Here is a 7,288-nt window from a genome sequence, read left to right on the forward strand (position 1 = left end):
CGGCAGCCAGGTAGGAAACACTGGGCAAATGTTGCATGAATGGTTTCAGCAGGTTCATTTCAGGTGTGGCCTACTAACTACAGCTGAGCATGATCTATACCATAGCGTCTAACAGACAGGACATAATATGATCCATGGTAGAAAACATTAAGAGGAGGTCTAGGGGTCACTTGTCTTCGAGAAAGCCAGGTCTGATGGGGTGAGGAGGCGGAGGAGGGGAGGAGAAAGGGAGGGTTCTAGATCTTTCCGCCTGTTTGAAGTGGACCTCTCCTGTGAGTGTTTACGTCTGAGCGCCTGCTCTCCCTCCACTCGCTCGCCCCTGCCCTCCCCTGCGGCCCTGCCTGACTGACAGGGGTCAGCTCCACTCCCCAGAGTGTGTGTGTATGTGTGTGTGCTTCCTTTTACATGCAACGGCAGGTTCTGTGTAGTGTCAGTCACAGGTCGAGCAGGGTGATGTGTGTGTGTGTGTGTGTGGAGGGGGACACACAAGGGAGAGGTAAAAGACAGTGTGTGTGTGTGACCCTAACCCTAACACACACAAAAATGAGAGATAACCTGCTGACACCGTAGTGGAACACAAATACACACACACACAACTGAAAGATAACCTACTGACATTGCCGTGTAACACACACACACGCCTTCACATTATAGCAACACAGTCATTTCATTCATACTTCTTATTGTCACTCAAAGCACAGCAGATAACTCGTCACCATCTCACACACGCACGCACGCACGCACGCACACACGCACACACACACACACACACACACACACACTCCCTCTATTATGGTCATAATCCCTTCCAGGTCTCCGTGATAAGCCTAGTGACACTCCACATAGATGGATCCCACTTTGACAGAGCTCTGCCACAAAGTACGCATGACATCACACAACAGCCAAACAAACAGTGAGTCCCGGGGCTTAATCCCTGAAGGAAATGAATGGCTTTCGCCTGGCAGAAGTCCAAAATATGATGATTTCAAAAGCTGTGGCGAAATCTGCATCCCTCCAGACGAGGCCCATTTCACAAACGGCTCAACCCGATGTGAGTACATTTTACATTTAGTCATTTAGCAGACGCTCTTATCCAGAGCGACTTACAGGAAGTACAGGGACATTCCCCCCCGAGGCAAGTAGGGTGAAGTGCCTCGCCCAAGGACACAACGTCATTTGGCACGGCTGGGAATCGAACTGGCAACCTTCAGATTACTAGCCCGACTACCTCACCGCTCAGCCACCTGACTCCCTGTGAAATGGTTTCTCTTTTTTCTTTTTCCTTGGCACCATTACACAACACTTCCTATACGCCGCAGCAACAACGTTTCTCCTAGTCAATAACCACCGAGCAGCTGGTTCCACAGGAAAGTGTGGCTCGCTAACTTCTGAAAAGGGGGTTAGGATGACTAGAACCACGAAGAGGCGGGATGAGATCATGGGGGGAGGGGGTGTGTGGACATCTGGCTAGCTCAGCCAGATCGGGTCAACACGGGGTCATCTTTCTGAGGACTTCCGGTACCAACCGAAAAGACAGCAAGAGGCCCCTGGAGATATGATCATCCTGAGGTTCTATGCACCACAAGCGCTATGCACGGCAAAAACTGCACATCTGAGTGTGATAATTGAGTTTCTCGATTTTAAATCTAGACAGAGACTTTGTTTCAAGTATAAATAGCTTATCTAGTGACTTGCAAATGCAAAAAAAAAAAAATCTGAACCTTTCTCACGGCACTGGCAGGCAAACATACTTGTTTTAAGCATAAGCAAGCTCATAACTCTTATTTTTTGCGCTTAAATTTGATAGGGACATTTTTGCGGGGTAAAGTCACAGCCGATGGAAAAAAAGCCTGACTGTATTTCATCCTAAGAGAACGGGGGGTGGGTGACAGCGACACTTCGGCCGTGGGAGAACACTGTCAGCTGGAGAACTTCCTGTCAGGATCACAGGAGGAGATCTAATCTATCGGCAGAGCGTCGGTTTGGATCCTCCACTGATCCCAGGTGACATTCCAGACCGCTCTCAGGACCAGTTCACCAGGGAAAGCCGGCAGGAGGGGACCATAAGAGGAGCCCTGCCTTATCGGCTGAACATCTCACCAGTTCAGCGGAGGACACAGACTCCGCATCGCAAGGCATGCTGAGGAGAGATGAGGAGACGGTGAAAAATGCCTTTCCCAACTGCCTTAAGTTACCACAGGCTCTCATGCTAAACTTCAGGAGATAACAGTGTATTTTCCCATGAAACAAATCCAGGGATTAGTTCAACAGCTCACTCTCCTCCTCCCCGAGTCTCCGCGACCCCTCCTCGCAGCCAGGGTGTCTGGTGGAGGCGGCTGGGGGGGCTGGGAGGGGGGCCGGGGGAGGCTGGGAGGGGGGCCGGGGGAGGTTGGGAGGGGGGCCAGGGGAGGCTGGGGGAGGCTGGGAGGGGGGCCGGGGGAGGCTGGGAGGGGGGCCGGGGGAGGCTGGGAGGGGGGCCGGGGGGTCGGGGGAGGCTGGGGGAGGCTGGGAGGGGGGCTGGGGGAGGCTGGGAGAGGGGCTGGGGGAGGCTGGGAGGGGGGCCGGGGGAGGCTGGGAGAGGGGCTGGGGGAGGCTGGGAGGGGGGCCGGGGGAGGCTGGGAGGGGGGCCGGGGGACGCTGGGAGGGGGGCCGGGGGAGGCTGGGAGGGGGGCCGGGGGAGGCTGGGAGGGGGGCCGGGGGAGGCTGGGAGGGGGGGCCGGGGGAGGCTGGGAGGGGGGCTGGGGTGATGATGCGTGTGTCGCCCCACACTCTCAGGCTCTGGGGGGCCGTTCCCCTCTGTCAGCCCCCCGCCGGCCCCCACGAAGGGGGCTGGGAATAATTGTCCCCCGATGAGGTCACATCCCAGCTAGGCTTATGTGTGTGTGTGTGTGTGTGTTTGATGAATCATGTGTGTGTGTGTGTGTTTGATGAATATGTGTGTGTGTGTTTGATGAATTGTGTGTGTGTGTGTGTTTGATGAATATGTGTGTGTGTTTGATGAATTGTGTGTGTGTGTGTGTTTGATGAATATGTGTGTGTGTTTGATGAATTGTGTGTGTGTGTGTTTGATGAATATGTGTGAGTGTGTGTGTGTGTGTTTGATGAATCATGTGTGTGTGTGTGTGTTTGATGAATTGTGTGTGTGTGTGTGTTTGATGAATCATGTGTGTGTGTGTTTGATGAATCATGTGTGTGTGTGTGTGTGTGTGTGTGTTTGATGAATGTGTGTGTGTGTGTTATCATACCCTCACAGGGAAAAAGCGCTCTGGGAAACTTTGACCTGCGTCATCCTTTGGAGATATCAACAATCGCCCTCCTACTTCACTCCGTTAAGTCCAGTCCTCTCCCTCCAGATAGAGAATGACCCAGATCCGGACTCTGCTGTGGGCCTGTGTGTGTGTGTGTGTATGTGTGTCTGTGTGTATCCAGTTCTGGTGAGGTCATATGAACAGATGCAGACAGTCCCAGAGTGGGCTGTAGGATCAGAATCATTTCCATGAGTGACTAACGTCATTGTTGGCCAAACATGCACACACAAACGCAGGCGATTACTCACAAAAAAGTTCTACAACTGAGGTCAAGTCCCGTAGATGGGCAAGTCGAAACAGGAGAAGCTTCTTTCAACTCTGACATGCTTTACAAGCGACAGCAGTTCACCTGACAGTGAGTAAGCCAACCAAAACTGTATCCCATACATCTTGTGACTGGACCGATGTTTCACAACTAGCCCTGGCGTCAGGGAAGGAGTCATTACGACACACTAAGGCTGACTGTGGAGGTCAGGTCGGGTCAAATGTTCGTCAGCCAGTTGCAGAGACTAAGTCCTTCCCTCATTGACATGAATACTTTTTTTTCTGAAAACCTCTGTCGGCTGAGAAAACAATCCGAACCAGCTGGTGGGATGTTGCTTTGAAGCACTGGCTACTTGACCTTTGAGCTGGACTGACAGGGGTGGCTGATTGCTGTGCGTGTGTGCGAATGTGTTTGTGTACTGGGGGTGCCTAGTTACATCCAAATCGTGAGTCGCACTCTGGGATCTTGAAGATGGAGGGAGGGAGAAGGGGAGGGGGAAGTGAGAGAACAAGTCTGGACTAGCCAGGCCAGCAGTGAAACAGAAGAGAATTCTAGCGCTTGTCTATCTGTTCGTGTTTATACTTTGCCTGTGTTGCGTTCAGTCTGTCGGTGCTAGAGGTAAACCTAGGACATGGCTGTGATCTGCATTGCCCAGGCCAGACAGTTTCAAATGGTTATCATGAGTGCGAGTTTGCCAAGGCTCAGTGAAGCATGGCAGCCTATAAACGTGTATAGGTATGACTGGATTTATGATGACCATTACCCACTCTCACAGAAGTAGGAATTTAGGGCTCAGGTTACACACACACACACACACACAAAAACCTATTACACCCCCTGCCACCTGTGCTAGCACCCCCCAGAGTGAGGCAGTGACCCTGGATTTAAGACTCTTGACCCCACCCTCTCTAAATCCTGGACTATAATGAAAGCTCGATGGTCCAGACCCCATGATATAAACTGCCATTCCTGTGGTGACCATTTAGCCATTAGGGTTAGATGGATTTAGTACTGAGGGGGGTCATTGTGTGGTGGGACAAGAGGTCAGAGATAATTGTGTGTGTGTCTGTGTGTGTGTGTGTGTGTGTGTGTGTGTGTGTGTGTGTGTGTGTGTGTGTGTGTGTGTGTGTGTGATGAGGGACGGGGGGGGAGCTAGAGAATGGTTTACCAGAGTTGCTATACATAACAAAGGACGCAAATACGCCAGAGTCATACAGTCAACACATTCAAACCCGTCATTTACACCCTGTTGACAGAGTCCACGGCCCCTGCGCAAGACTGTCCACTCAGCCTTTCTCTAATCTCGCAAACACCGCGGCAGGAAGTCCCTGGCCATTGACAGGAAACAATCTGTGTATCTATGGAAATGCCACGGGGTACGGTAAGCATTGCCATGGCTACAGAGTTGTTTAGTAGCGGGCGGGTGTGTGGGTGGAGGACAGCTGGGAGGTGGGCCGTCCAAACGCTAGCCGAGTGAGGGGAAGTGGAGTCCGTAGAGGGGGAGACCTCCACACATGAGGTTTGCATTAGAACCCCTGGAACTGCACCCCTGTGCAATCTGTTACCAGGCTCAGAAGACAGAACAATAGCAGGCCCTAACTACATGCCTCATGGAAGCTCCTAGGTTTTCCAAACAAGTCTAAATACCTGAGCTCCAACTAAGGGATTGTATTGCAATGTAACCCTGGACGTCCACCATGCAGTCACTTACGGACTTTTCACTCATTTAAATCCGTTGTGAAAACCATGAGATGGATTCATGATGAGCTCAACACCGATCACTGTGTGTGTGTGTGTGTGTGCTCAGTCAGGGTCCGGACGAGGGGAGGAACCCGTTGACCTCTGAAATAAACACGATGAGCTGCGCTGCCAGCCGCCAGAAAGTCTCGCCCAGTCAGACTAGAAGCAGTCCAGCTCACAGACACACCTACAGCATCTACCCTCTCATGGGCTTAGAGCCAACTCAAGGTTCCATTTCCAACAGAAACATTTGAATTTACAGATTCGTCCAATCAACAGCCTCGTCATTTCAGATAGTTCTGTGTGACGTAGGTGGAAAACGTCCTACTGTGAATGTTCCTGTGGGTCCAACTGTAGGACTAAGGCCTAAAGTTCCAGCAACAACACCTCTATGCAAGCTACTGTTACTGGCACCGTCCAGCGCTAACACAAATGCTAGCACACTTAACAATAATAGCTGTCAGGCCCGGGTGACCGATGTGACTGGAAGACAACGTTTCCACGGCGAGGGAGCCAATGTTTCCTCAGGCCTGTGAGCAGACTGCTTACTCTGGGGGATCTTTGTAATGATCCAGGATTAATGGGATTCAGAAGAGGAACATAATATTTACATCCTACTGCATTAGGACATACACTCTCTACTCCCAGGCCTACGTGGAGAATGTTGACAATTAGGAAAAATAAACTTATCCTGTACGGTGACGTTAGTGGAGTGCAATCTGCTCTCAATGACTAAGCTCTGTGATCACAGCGCCCTTAGGCCGACACAGTTCTTTATCTAGTCCAAAAGCACACGTAACAACTGCAAACATTTAGTAAAGCTGGTCCAATTGGATGCTGCAGAATAGGAAATGAATCCCACCTGTGATCCACGGCCTTCCTCCCAGGCTGCTGGAGATGCATGTTACTACCTCTGCTTCCCCTCTCTTCCCTGCTCCAGTCCCCTGACCAATAACACGCCCCAAAGACCCGCCCCTTGGGCTACATGTCCGCAGCGATTGGTCAGGCGGACCTGGGGCCACACCCCTTGAAAGGGTCCACATGGCTGCCATATTTCTGCTCGATCTGGGTTAAGATAACAAGAGCTGGAGACTCACAGTGACTGCCTCTTTCTAGGAGTCGCTCATTCTCCTTCTCTCTCCCTCTCTCTCTCTCCATTTGTCTCCCTGCATGCCCTTCAGTCCTACTCACCCCATCTCTCTCTCTCTCTTGCTCTCTCTTCCAAAAGGCTTCCACGAAGCTGCTGCTTTCATCTTCGGCCTAATGAAGGTTCTCCTCTGACCCTCTCCTATAAACACGGCTCCTGTAGCTGGCCTGTGATCTGGACGGGGCAGATTAACGGGCCATTTTAGAGGCCGTACAACATCCTCTCAGTCTCAAATATCACACTGGCACTCCCGGCTTTTAATGCCGCCCTCAGGAGAAAAGAGACTTGGTCTAAAAGGCTTCTAATTGATCTTCAGCTCACTATAAATACACATATACACAAACAGACACACACACACGTCAGACACGGTGTATCTGGTTCCAGGTGTGGACACGGTGGTGCTGATGGACCGGACCTGAGAGGGTCAGCTTGATTCCTCCTGGCAGAGAGAGAGAGAGAGAGAGACTCTGAGACCGCACATGCCTTCACATGAAAGCCTTCGAGATCAGAGGAGACCAGAAACGTCCCTCAAACGCAGCGCCACACACACACACACGCAAGGCTGTATCGTGTGCTTCAACACAGAACAGAGCACTCAGCACAAGTTAGAACCAGGCGCTGGCCATTCGTCTTCCGCTGACACAGGCTAATCAATAGTATCACGTAGATCTAAGGAGAGAGGGATGACCTCTTAGGAGAGCAAAGAAGAAAAAAAAAAAAAAGGTGTGGGGGGGGGGGGGTAGAGGGGCGTTTGGAGCAGACAACAGGCCGTCTGGACCAGCGGCGCGCGCTCTCTGGGAGCGGGGGGACTGTGGATGAGAAGCAGCT

Source organism: Osmerus eperlanus, chromosome 18 (genome assembly GCF_963692335.1).
Source record: "Osmerus eperlanus chromosome 18, fOsmEpe2.1, whole genome shotgun sequence".
NCBI classification, from domain to species: domain Eukaryota; kingdom Metazoa; phylum Chordata; class Actinopteri; order Osmeriformes; family Osmeridae; genus Osmerus; species Osmerus eperlanus.